General features: G+C 42.5%; 1 protein-coding gene across 1 annotated transcript in view; it reads right to left on the reverse strand.

Annotated features, from left to right (window-relative positions):
* The window catches only part of LOC135244014 (serine/threonine-protein phosphatase 4 catalytic subunit B), a 30,467-nt gene extending 19,101 nt beyond the window's left edge, over positions 1-11,366 (reverse strand). The window contains exon 1 of the mRNA XM_064316208.1: positions 11,244-11,366. The gene's annotated coding sequence lies outside the window, so the exon portion shown is untranslated. The remainder of the gene's footprint in view (positions 1-11,243) is intronic.
* Between the last annotated feature and the right edge of the window lie 1,240 nt (positions 11,367-12,606).

Raw genomic sequence — 12,606 nt, forward strand, 5'->3', positions numbered from 1 at the left:
GGTAGGCCCCAAAACTCCCAGCACTCTCACCTGAAGCCACATTTTTTGCAACATAATCTTCCCCCCTCACCTCTAAGGCTTGACCCACAACGCCCACAGTCCAAACCTCAAACTGCCGCATATCGTGATGCCCTGATTCATGGCGTCTCACTCACTTCTTCCCAACATCCACAATCATCCTCTGACTTGGACTTTATTCCTGTTCATCACAAACACAGCTGCCCCCCTCAGAAGCTACAATGTCAGTCCATACTTGTTCATACAACAAACAGATTCTCACCACTCAGTGTTCCCACTTCCCCTCCTCCACCATCACCTCACCAGGAAACCTTCTTCCCTGCTTCTTCCTCCTTTGGCCAAATTCCCTCTCCTATAGCCCTCATTATTGGAGACTCCATCATTCGTGATGCGAGTGTTGAGACTGCTGGACCAACCTTTGTCCTACCCATCCCTGGTGCCAGAGCTAACGACATCAAATCAAACTGGAAGCTATTATCACAAAAATCATCAACCTACTCAAAAATAGTCATACATGTTGGAACAAATGATGTACACCTTAGACAATCAGAGATTACAAAAATGAACATTGTCCCTGCCTTCAAGCAAGCACGTAAAATGTGGCAAGAGATTATCTTTTCTGGGCCCCTCCCTGTGTGTAAAGGTGATGAGATGTACAGCAGACTCCTTTCTTTAAATGTATGGCTCTCAAAATGGTGTGCTTCTCAGGGCTTTGCTTTACAAATAACTGGCCCTCTTTCTGGAGACAACCTGGGCTATTGAAGCAAGATGGTCTTTACTCCAGCCCTGATGGCTCCTACATCCCGTCTAGAAATACTAGTCAAGGATTGAACTATGACTGTTATTGACGCCAGGGTTCTGTCCCCTTAGCATGTACCCCTGGCTCAACAACTTCCCTGGACAAGTCATTTACCCAAAGACCCCCAGGTTATATCATCTACTGTTTCTAGACCTCGTCACACCTTCAGAAGTGTATACAGATCAGGTGGTGTTAGGCATAGCAGTCTCATTTCAATTATTCTACTCCTAAATCCTAGACCACTTAGTTCAGTTAACCTGCCCCCCACCTTGCATGCAACCTCACGGTGAAGCCACACTGTATGCGGCGCCGCCACACGGCGACACCGCCTCCATCCATTTTGAATGAGAGGTGGCGGCCAGACCCCCGCAAGGCATGTTGGGATTGCAGGCGGCGTGGCGAGAGGCGGCGGGGAGATGGCCAAAGTTCAACTTTGACTCCCAGGCGGGGTCAACACCGCGTCGCGGTAACCAATCAGATTTGATCTAATGATCCGTCAAGTAAATTGTTCCTATTTTTTTCAAATTTTAGTTCCACATTGTACAGAAGGCATTAACTGGTTAATTAGCCAGATAATGTTTTTGTTGTTGGTTGTTACTCTGCAAAAATGATTTTTATTCAGACTGGACAATGAACATGAAACACAACATTAAACCCAGTCAACATTTAACGAACACAACTGTCTGTCAAAAATAGGGGACATGCCCACAAGCGGCCGATTGTGGGGGCGCGGTGCGGCGCAAGTTGGCGGCGCCGCTTACAGTGTGGCTTCACCATTAGACTTCAAAAAAAGGAAGGGGCTTGGGGCTGATGCACCTTAATATTCGCAGGATTCTTTGCAAAATGGATTCAGTGGACATTTGGGTCAATGATACTAATCCTGATGTTTTTGTTTTCTCTGAAACATGGCTAAACAGTTCTATTGAAGATGATTCTATTGTGCTAAAGGAATATAATGTTTTTAGATGTGACAAGCCTAAAAGGCGGTGGGGTAGCAACATATTAAAAATAACCTACATGCAACTAAATCACAAGTGTTTCTGTTCCAAAACAGTTTGAACTGCTAGTCACTAAAATACAACAAAGTCAATGCAGAACCGTAACATAAATGGGGGCTCGTCCGGGATGCTCTCAAGCCCCCGCAAACATAACGAAGCTAAAACCAAGGCTTCCCAAAAACAACCAATAATTTTCTTCAACTACCCATAAGAGATACTAAAATAGCTGCAAAACACAAGATAAAATCAAGACCCGGCTGTGGTCGAGAGGTGAGGAGAAAAAGCTCCCATCTCCCTGAGAAGCCAACTCCAGGCTTCTTAAAAGGGCACCGCCACAGGTGCTCTCAATTAACTGTAACAAGACACACGCATGTGTCCAAACGGCCAGCGCCCCCACCTGAGGCGGAGGGACGTAACACTGACTTTTAAGGCTCATATTGATAAATTAAAAAACTACAACTGAGACTTGGTTTCCTTTACAGAAATAGATCTTGTTTCTCATTTGACAGTAGAAGGAAGATTGTTGAGGCAACATTCCTTCCAGTACTTGATTGCGGTGATATAATATATAAACACACTGCTGCTTCCACCTTAAAGCCTTTAGACTCCATCTGTCATTCAGCCTTACGTTACATCACTGGAGATAGGTACCCTACTCACATTGTGTGCTGTATCAGAAGGTGGGCTGGCCGTCCCTATCTCAGAGAAGAGACCAACATTGGTTCCTGTTTTTATATAAAGCACTTCTCCAAAATCTACCTCCTTATATTTTATCTCTTATTGAATGGAGAGTTGGAGCCTATCAGACTCGTTCTCAGGACTGGTTGACTCTCCAGGTGCCACGGGTCTACTCTGAACTGGGTAAAAGTGCATTTAGATATAGTGCTCCTCATGCCTGGAATGAGTTACAGTGCACATTAAAGCTGAACTCTTTGATTACCATGGGCTAATTCAGGACCCTGATTAAGAAACTGGCTACCTTTGAATGTAAATGTTCTGACTGAATTGAACTGTTTTATTCATTTTATTTTTATTATTGATTTATTTCACAGTTTTTAAAGTTAATTTTCATATATTCATTTTATCTATTGGAACCTTTAGCTTTTGTCTGTTAGACTGTTTTTCTTTTGTCATCAGGGCTCGATTGAAAAAGAGACCCAGTGTCTCAGTGTGATTTCCCTGTATAAATAAAGGTTTAAAAAATTTTAAATTTTAAAGGCCCCAGGCCAGATTCGACCCCAAGACCTTCTTGCGACAGTGCTACCCACTGCACCACCAATATGAGATATGAGTGAGCTAATCAAATAATTAAGAGCAGAGGTTGGTACGAAAACTTGTAACGGACCGGCCCTTGTTGTGCACCCCTGCTTTACACCAATGCTGCAGTTTCGCTTGCAGAGGAAACCGCAGTAGCCTGTCTCTCAGTTTTCAGCTGTGCGCAAGCTTATCAGAACATGCAGTCATGTCACACACGGCCAATTCAGCTACTGAGCTGGATTTGACATGAAATCCAGATACAGATTTCCCTCCTTGGCTACCCCGGGTTCATACACTGCAGCAATTACACATCATCACACAATCTACACACAGAGCTTATCTGTAAATATCCACCATAATTGCCCCAAATTCAGTTTTAAACAATTCATGTGTTTGCCACTTTGTGTGGGTCTATGAATTTTGCATAGCCTATGAAAATGTTTTTTGAAAATAGCTTACCATTAAATAACGACGAACGCCATGATCCCAATGACAGCAATTACTGTATGAGGAGAAGAACAATCAATTAATGGACACCTTCGACATTAAACTAGACTTCAAAGACTGCACACTGCACACGTTACAACTTCTCTCAGGCCACTGACCTGCTGAGTGAATATACAGGCACTGTACAGCAGTATTACGTTAGTCTCTTAGCAGATGCTCTAGGGGTGCACTGATCATGAATTTTTATGGCTGATTCCGATTTTTTAAAATCAAATCAGTCGGTTCTGATAAAAAAAATAAAAAAAAACTTTCGTCTATTTCTTTATTTTTATTTATTCATCTATTTTTAAAGCAACAGATAGGCTAACAAAGAAAACATAAAATTGTTGTTCTATAGGTTGCCAACACATTCAGATACTTTATTATAATTATTATTAACAGCATTAGGCCTATTGTTATATTGTTGACAGATGCTTCCAGAAGAGTGCGTTTTGACAGCTTCACATCATGATCTGTGCCAGTGCAACGATGGACTGCAGTCGCGGCAGAAGTGTCGATTTCTCTAGTAAGCCTCTCAAAAGGTGCAAGTGGAGTCAACACGTTTTACCGTTGACGTGGATTACCTTTATAAGATAATGTTGAAAATCCACATCCTGAACATATTGCACTAGCAGAATATTCATCAGACCGTTCCTCTTCACTTTGATTGCAGACTATATTTATTTGAACCAGAATACACAGATAAAGAACTAAATTGAATTTGTGTGTGCACAGAATAGTGTCTTACGGTCAATTCTGCAAATTCAGATTGAATCATTTTTAAGCTACTGGCAGAAAGTAAAAAAAAAAAAAACGTCTAAAAAGCATGACAAAGAAGCAGTTACGTAAAATACTATCAGAACCCATAAGACTGATTAAAATATTACAGAAAGAAGACCCAGGTTGAAAAAAACGGACCTTTAATGTCCGCTTCACCCACTTTGTATTGTTTCCAGACAGTTGACATTTTGGGAAAGATATAGCAGCAGAATTGAAGCATTCCAATTCAGCTTGCGCATGCTTATGTTTCTTACATCATAAAATCGGAATACAGATCGGCCAAAATAAAAATGAACCTGCCGGTCACCGATCGCGTGTTCCAGCCTGTTCCGATCCACAACCGATCAATCAGTGCACCCCTAGCTCTTATGCAGAGTGACTAACAGAAGTGGAGAGCATCAGTGTTAGCCCAAGTAAGACAGAAGTGTGACGTCACCTAAAAGAGTTCAATATCACTGTGTCAGTGAGTATACTAAGCACTGAAACATAAGCACTGTACTTAAATGCAGGTATAGTACTATTAGTCAATAAGCACTTGCCTCCAATCTCTTTGGTACAATAAACATGTACTGTAATATAACCCATGGTTATGTTTCTTATTATTTATTGATAAGTGCACAAAGGCATGTTCCCTTTGCCCATTTGTCCTTCACAGCCTGCTAGAGATATGGAGGTTGCAAGTTTGAGTGCAATAGCTGAGAGAAAAGTTACCTGGAACTCACACAGCTGCAGCAATTTCAGGAAGAAAAAAAAAAGAGAAGAATGGATGAAATCATTGAGTTCTGAAGGAGATCAGCAGGCAGTTTTTTTCTAGTGCCTATTCATTTGCTCAGAACTCACCCCCGAGTGACACGATGGGCGTGGCTGTGGCCGAGGCCGTGGGGTTGGCGGTAGCATTAATCTGTTCCAAGTTCTCCGTTCCTGTGCAGCCAAGAGGGTTAAAAACCAAAAAAAAGTTCCATGGCTTTTACATTCTGATACATTCTGAGGGCAGATCATGCCTTCTCATTGCAGCAGCATCACCACACAAACACATACAGTGAGCTCCAGAATGTTTGAGACAAATATGTATTTTTGTCTTGATAGTTCACAATTTTAGATTTGTACACAAGGGGTTAAAGTGCAGATTCTCTGGTTTTTATTGTTGAGCATTTTAAACCCTTTGTCCATAACAGCATTTCAGCATTGAACCCATAGGACACATTTTTGAGAAAATAAACTGCATTTACATCTAACGCAGCCTGCAGATTTCCTCGAAATGCGTGTGGGGAACCCTCCGAGTCTAGCGGTGACTTAAGAAAACTACGTAATCACTATAACCCCCACACATATGGGGTGGTGGGGGGGGGCTTTGTATCTTGGGCAGTTCCTTTTGGCCTCCACACTTTGCTGGAGCCATCACTCTGATACAAGTAAATATTGGTCTCATTTGTCCACAGAATCATTTTCCAGAACTCCTTAGCAAACTGTAGCCTGGCCATCCTATTTTTGCTAACTAACTAGTGGTTTGCATCTTGCAGAGTAGCCTCTTTAAGCCGCTTTAAGTCTTTTGCAGACAGTAGGCACTGACATACAGTATCCACACCTGCCTCCTGAAGAGTGTTACTGATTCGTCGGACACGTGTTTGGGGTCATTGCTTCATTCCAGCTCACAAAAAAGAACTTACCAGAGGGAGGGGTGAGTCTAGATCTCAGATCTAAATCAGCGCAGGCTGCAGAAAGAGGACACACAATGTACATATGATTGCAAATGATCACAAAACTACACACAGGGAAGTCTGATAGCTGTGCAAACTGCATTTCTATTGTGTCCAGTCCTAGACACCTAAATTGTATGTGAAATGAAGGAATTTCAAGCAGGTTTTTGCTTGGGTCAAGCCTCCCTTCACGCATCATACCGCAGTTATTGCAAAAAGATATATATATACACAAATGCACTAATCAAAAATAAATCCATTCAATTTTAGCTGCCTTGGACATTTCGAATAACCAACAATCTAAAAATAGTCCCGCATTTTAGGTTTTAATTTTTACAATGTAATCATCTGTAAGGTTTCCAGAACCTTCATTCCCACTACCACAACAACTGTACTCAAACTGGAGCCAGGGCAGGAATACTCACGCATGTTGTCCGAGAGGAATACCTTCCATTCGTCTGAAGAGTTGTCCTTCCCTTCGAAATGAAGGGGCTGCTCAGTCCGTAGGACAAGGCTCCCATTACTCAGCGCACAGGGAGCATCTGGCTTTAGGTTGCCCACAAAGCATTTGGGGATTTCTTCATTTCCTTTCTTCCAGGGCTTGCCGTGATGGTTGTCCGGTATGATTCTACTCACGCCAGTTTTGCAGCCCTTTTCCAAGCAAACTGAGCACTGTCCTGTGACATGGAAACGGGAATATTTACTTACCCGGGACGGGGTTTGTGCATAGATGAGAGAGAAAAGAGCAGGGTTCCCAGGCGTCATGACAGGACACCCAAGACAAAACAAGTGAGGTGTATGTAGGACTGTGATCAGCCTTAATGAAGTGTTGGAAACCTCCATTCCCGGAATGAGCATAGCATATTCCATATTACGTTTCTGCTACCACTTTTGCGTATGTTGGTTAGATATCTCCACATTCGTTCTGACTAGTCATAATTTCAATTAAAGCTATCTATTTTTTCCATTTTTCTCCCATTTTCTTCCCAATTTAGTCGTTATACCAATTCCCTGTGTGAATCACAGTCCTGGTCGATGCGCTATCCTCTGTTGGTCTGGGGAGGGTGTAGACTACCACATGCCTCCTCCGATACATGTGGAGTTGCCAGCCGCTTCTTTTCACCTGACAGCGAGGAGTTTCACTGGGAGAGCGAACACGTGCGGAGGTTCCCCAGATCCACACCCTGCTGAACAGGCGCCCCAAACAACCAGTAGGAGTCGCTAATGCAACGATCAGGACTCATACCCTCACCGGCTTCCCACCCGCGAACACTGCCAATTGTGTTCGTAGGAATGTCTGACCAAGCCGGAAGCACCGCTGCGGAGGACTGAACCCGGGTCTCTACGGTGGTAGGCGAGTGCTTATACCTCTACACAACCCAGAGGGCCCAATGAAAGATATCTTTAATTCCTCGCGATTTACGATATCGAAAATTTTTTTTTTGATATCTGAAACTGTATAAAAAATTACATATATTTGACTAGTCAAAATGATAATTGAAGATATCTACAAATGTATTCAGACTAGTCAGAATGATAATTGAAAATATCTCCAAAATAAGATCGGTCTCCTTTGACGATATCCATAACTTCCTTGCAGATATCTTAAAAGGATTTGTGACTAGTAATAACTCATATTCGAGATATCTCCACTTTAGTTTTGACTAGACATAACTCCAGTTCAATCTATCTACAATTGGATAATAATAATAATAATAATAATAATAATAATAATAAACTATTTTCAAATGAAGTTTGAGTTTTAGTTTCAGGTGCCATGTCTAGCACCCAGTAGGAATTAAAAACCAGAAACTCGTACTCACCGTCATATTGATATGTCTGAACGAAGACAAGCCCAAACATTCCAATTAGAAATATGCCTTGACTCCACATGTTTGAGGACATTCTGTCAAAGAAACAAGTAGTTGATATCAAACATTACATTACATTACAGGCATTTAGCAGACGCTCTTATCCAGAGCGACTTACACAACTTTTACATAGCATTTTTACATTGTATCCATTTATACAGCTGGATATATACTGAAGCAATTGCGGTTAAGTACCTTGCTCAAGGGTACAACGGCAGTGTCCTACCCGGGAATCGAACCTGCGACCTTTCGGTTACAAGTCCAGTTCCTTACCCACTGTGCTACACTCCGTCCAATTGAAGGAAATTGTCAAGAAAGTTACGCATTAAACTTGACTTCTTGAGCAGCGATTTACTGTAAAAAATGTCCCCATTGTCTCATTGACTTTTCTGCTGTCGTGTTTAATGTTAGCTACCTTGTGTGTGACTAACTTACCATTCTTGTACGTTGAAAAGCTTGTTTTTCATGAGATACATAATACTGCAAGAATCTCTTTGTCTGTTAACTAGTGCGATACCAGCTGACGACGGCAGTGGCCGCCCGTCAGTGTGAGATTCGCAGGCACAGGGTGTCTTGCTTGGTAGCAAGCTTTGCTGGAATACTAGCCACAAGCTAAGAGAGCTGAAAGCGGCTGTCTCCGTATGTGGTCAGCTAAAAAGGGTGAAGCTTTTAATCCGAAGAACACCATCCCAGCTATGAAGCATGGGGGTGGCAGCATCATGTTGTGGGGGTGTTTTGCTGGAAAAGAGACCGATGCACTTCAGAAAATAGATGGCATCATGAGGAAGGAGGATTATCTAGAAATACTGTTTTCTGTCTGCTGTGGGGAATCAAGCAAATGTAAACACATGGAGCAGCAATTCACAGTCGACTCCATAGAAGTACGGGAAAAAACCTGCATAAGATGACCAACTACAAAAATCTTTAACCAAATGATGATACACTCCTCCCCCCATTCCACCCCCCCCCCTTCTCCATTTTGGACCTACCTTATATAAAAAAATAAAAAATAAAAAAAAGAAGAAAGGCCAGATCAGCTCAGCCCTGCTGGGTTCTGTCTCTGTGCTGGCCAATGCAGTGGTCCAGTGTTCACTGCATTCTTCACCAATTCTCTCAGCCAATGTAATGTCCTACAGTGCACTGAAGAATCCTATACACCATTACCAGCTGGCTTCCTTATTCTGGACTGGTTATTCCAACATTGCTGGCAATGATGGTATTTGAGCGTCTTATCCTCGCCCATCTAAACACTTGCACTTCCTCGCTGGTAGACTCATTCTCACTTGCCTAGTGAGCCAATAGGTCTCTGGAAGATGACATTAACTTAGCCTTCCATCACATATGGCTACATGTGCAGTCAGCTAACACATCCTTTTCTGCAGATCTCAGTTCAGCCTTCAATACCATCAACCCACTCACTGTTCCAATAGACTAAAGGACCTGAACGTCAGCCCAGCCATATGCCAACATCTCACCCTCAGACCATCAGCCTAGCAGCTCCTGAATGCCATGCACTTTTTGCTCTACTCATCATCCTGTTCAATAATGGCTTCGCTTCCCAGGCTGGTTCTGCTAAAGCGGTGGTCTCCAACCCTGGTCCTGGAGAGCTACAGGGTCTGCTGGTTTTCATAGTGACTCTGCACTTCATGAACCAATTAGAGCAGTTGATTACACAGTTAACTCAACTCACCTGGTGTCTTGGGTCTCAACTGGGTGCTGATTTTAAGGTGAAAACAAAAACCAGCAGACCCTGTAGCTCTCCAGGACCAGGGTTGGAGACCACTGTACTAAAGCATTCAAATATGCAGACAACACCATTATAACAGGCCTCATCACAGACAACCAAACACAGTACTGTTTAGAAGTCGAAACAGTGGTCACTCAGTGTAAGCAACCAACTTCCAACTTAACACGTCCAAACTAGGAGATCACCATTGTTTTAAGGCACAGGCAGAACCCTGACCCCCCATCCCATTAAAAGACAACAAACAGCCATTAAAAAATCATTTTAATTTATTAGAACCCACATCAGTAGCTCCCTGAAATGCTATATGGACACTGACATCATCAGTAAAGCAGAAAATACTGTATTTCTTCAGATAGTGAAGAAATTTAAGTGTCAGACAACAACTGGTTTGGTTATGAGCATCCATCATAGAGAGCATTCCTACTTTATCAATCACGATATGGAATGGAAGCATGAACAGCCACAGACAGAAAAAAACTCCCAAGCATTATCAGTCCTATTTGGAAGCACCTTAGATCACCACCAACCTACTGCATCCACCCAGATGGTCCTGGAGCTCAGGTGGGCCCACTTCTCCAGTACATTCTCTAGTGAGCCAGGCACTACTTTCCACACAATAAACTGCAACTTGTACCACAGGAGATAGCACTGATAAGACACTCACCTGTCCCTCATAACAATCTGTAATAAATGTACTCACCCCACTCAACTTATCATAAGGCAAAACAAAAAACAAAAAAAACAATTCAGTCGCTTTTCAATAATGTGTAGTAAATGAAACGACTAGTTAGTGAAATCAAAGTCCTATATTGCAAACAGAATTGGCATTTTTATCTAGTGGCCATCCTCTCTCTCTCTCCCTCTCCCTCTCCCTCTCCCTCTCGATGGAGGCTATGAGAACTGGACATAGAGCTGACTTTTCCCCCCCGAATCCGAATAATGACGAGCAACTTCCGATAGAAGAAATATCTGTTTCCATCGCATTATTCGTGCTTTCCCGAATACAGTATTCGGATACATCGCTACTATCTAGCTAGCTACGGTTTTTGAAAGTCTGTGTATGCACGAAGCCGATAGCTATCGATAGCTACAACGCTAGACTATAGCGATGCGTACACGCTAATTTTCACTACCGTTACGGTGCTTATTCTATCTTACTGCCTAGCTCCTCACACGACCCCGGTAGTCCAAAGGCCTACGCTAACTACCTAGACTAGGACGGTTACATTCAGTTAAATACTGGACGGAGTGTAGCACAGTGGGCTTGTAACCGAAAGGTCGCTGGTTCGATTCCCGGGTAAGGACACTGCCGTTGTACCTTTGAGCAAAGTACTTAACCTGCATTGCTTCAGTATATATCCAGCTGTATAAATGGATACTATGTAAAAAGTTGTATAAGTCGCTCTGGATTAGAGCGTCTGCTAAATGCCTGTACTGTAATGTAATGTACAAGCGAGCTAGCTTCTAAGCTAACGTTTCCCATTCACTACATAGAAAACCGTTAGCACTTACTAGTTAGCTACAAAACTCTACCGAACTCATTTAGTTCATCAGAAAACTATGCCTTATTATTTTGTCACACCGATTTACCTTAAATTTCCAGTATTAGGCGAGAAAATTTTTAGTTCTTTGTATTCCGTTCAGTTCTTTGTAATGCCGATTACTCAAATTCGTTGGTAACTTCTCTCCGTGGCTACTTCTCTCAGCTGCCTTACTATTCCAGTTCTGCCCCTCTCACGATCTGCAACTAGTTTTCTTCTTCTTCTTCTTCTTCCGTGTTGTTTAACGGCAGCTTGCATCCTTGAAAGTTGCATTACTGCCACCTTTCGGAGTAAGTTAACTCCTACAGCTTATTGCCTGTCACACTTTTATTATCAGTCCCGTTCCCCGAAGGTAGTTGATAAAACATCTCCTCCCCTGCCCACTAGCACCACACTCCAGTACATCCCTCAATCCTGCTCCTGTTATCCCCAATCTTCCCATTTCCTCCATCATATCCTTCCTTTCCGACCTATATTTACTGCAGTTAATGATAATGTGTTCTGAGGTTTCTGGTACCCGACAGATTTCACAAAGACCGGTTGGATGTTTACCTATAAGATGAAGCGTGCTGCGTAAATTGCTGTGTCCTATTCTTAATCTTGATATTACAACCTCCTCTCTTCTGTTTCCTCCCCTCTTTCTTACACTGCCTACTCTATTTTGTATCCGATGTAAATGTCTCCCCCTTCTCTCCTGATCCCAGTGCTGCTGCCATTCTTTATTGATATTTCCCCACACAATGCCCTTTCCCTCTGACTTTGATAACTTAATATTAATTTCAACACTTCCCTTTTTGACTGCTTCTTTTGCCAACATATCTGCTTTCTCGTTTCCCGGGATATCTGAATGTGCTGGGACCCACATGAATGTAACATTTTTCCCTTGCCTAACCACTCTTGAATTGGCGAACAAGATTTCATACAGCAGATCCTGGTGATTTCTGGCTGTACCCGTCTTAATACTCGCAATGGCCGACACAGAATCACTACATATTACTATTTTGTTAACCCTACCCCGTTCAGCCCATTCTAATGCCATCAATATGGCCCACTAGTTTTCGGTATCGTCTTCAGACCAGACTCCCACACGCGCATGCGCATAATACGCGAGTAGCATACCGACGTAATTTCAGTAAAAAACAAATAAGAATTTTTTAAAAAGACTTGCACTTACGTATATGTAGGTCTACTTGTAATTGAAATCCATGCGCCGATCTTTCTTTGTAAAAACTTCTATCACTGCATTGTAAAACTCTTCATTCTTGGCCTTCAGTTCTTTCAGAAATTAATGCTAGGTCTGAAAGCCGTCCTTGACAAGCCCAATTCCGACTATACGTTTTTATTCGTCTCAAAGCCGGAAGGGTCCGTTCTACCGACGCAGTAGTGGCTGAAATTGTCAGGACCAGCTTCAG

Source organism: Anguilla rostrata, chromosome 17, assembly GCF_018555375.3.
Source record: "Anguilla rostrata isolate EN2019 chromosome 17, ASM1855537v3, whole genome shotgun sequence".
In the NCBI taxonomy this organism is placed as follows: Eukaryota; Metazoa; Chordata; class Actinopteri; order Anguilliformes; family Anguillidae; genus Anguilla; species Anguilla rostrata.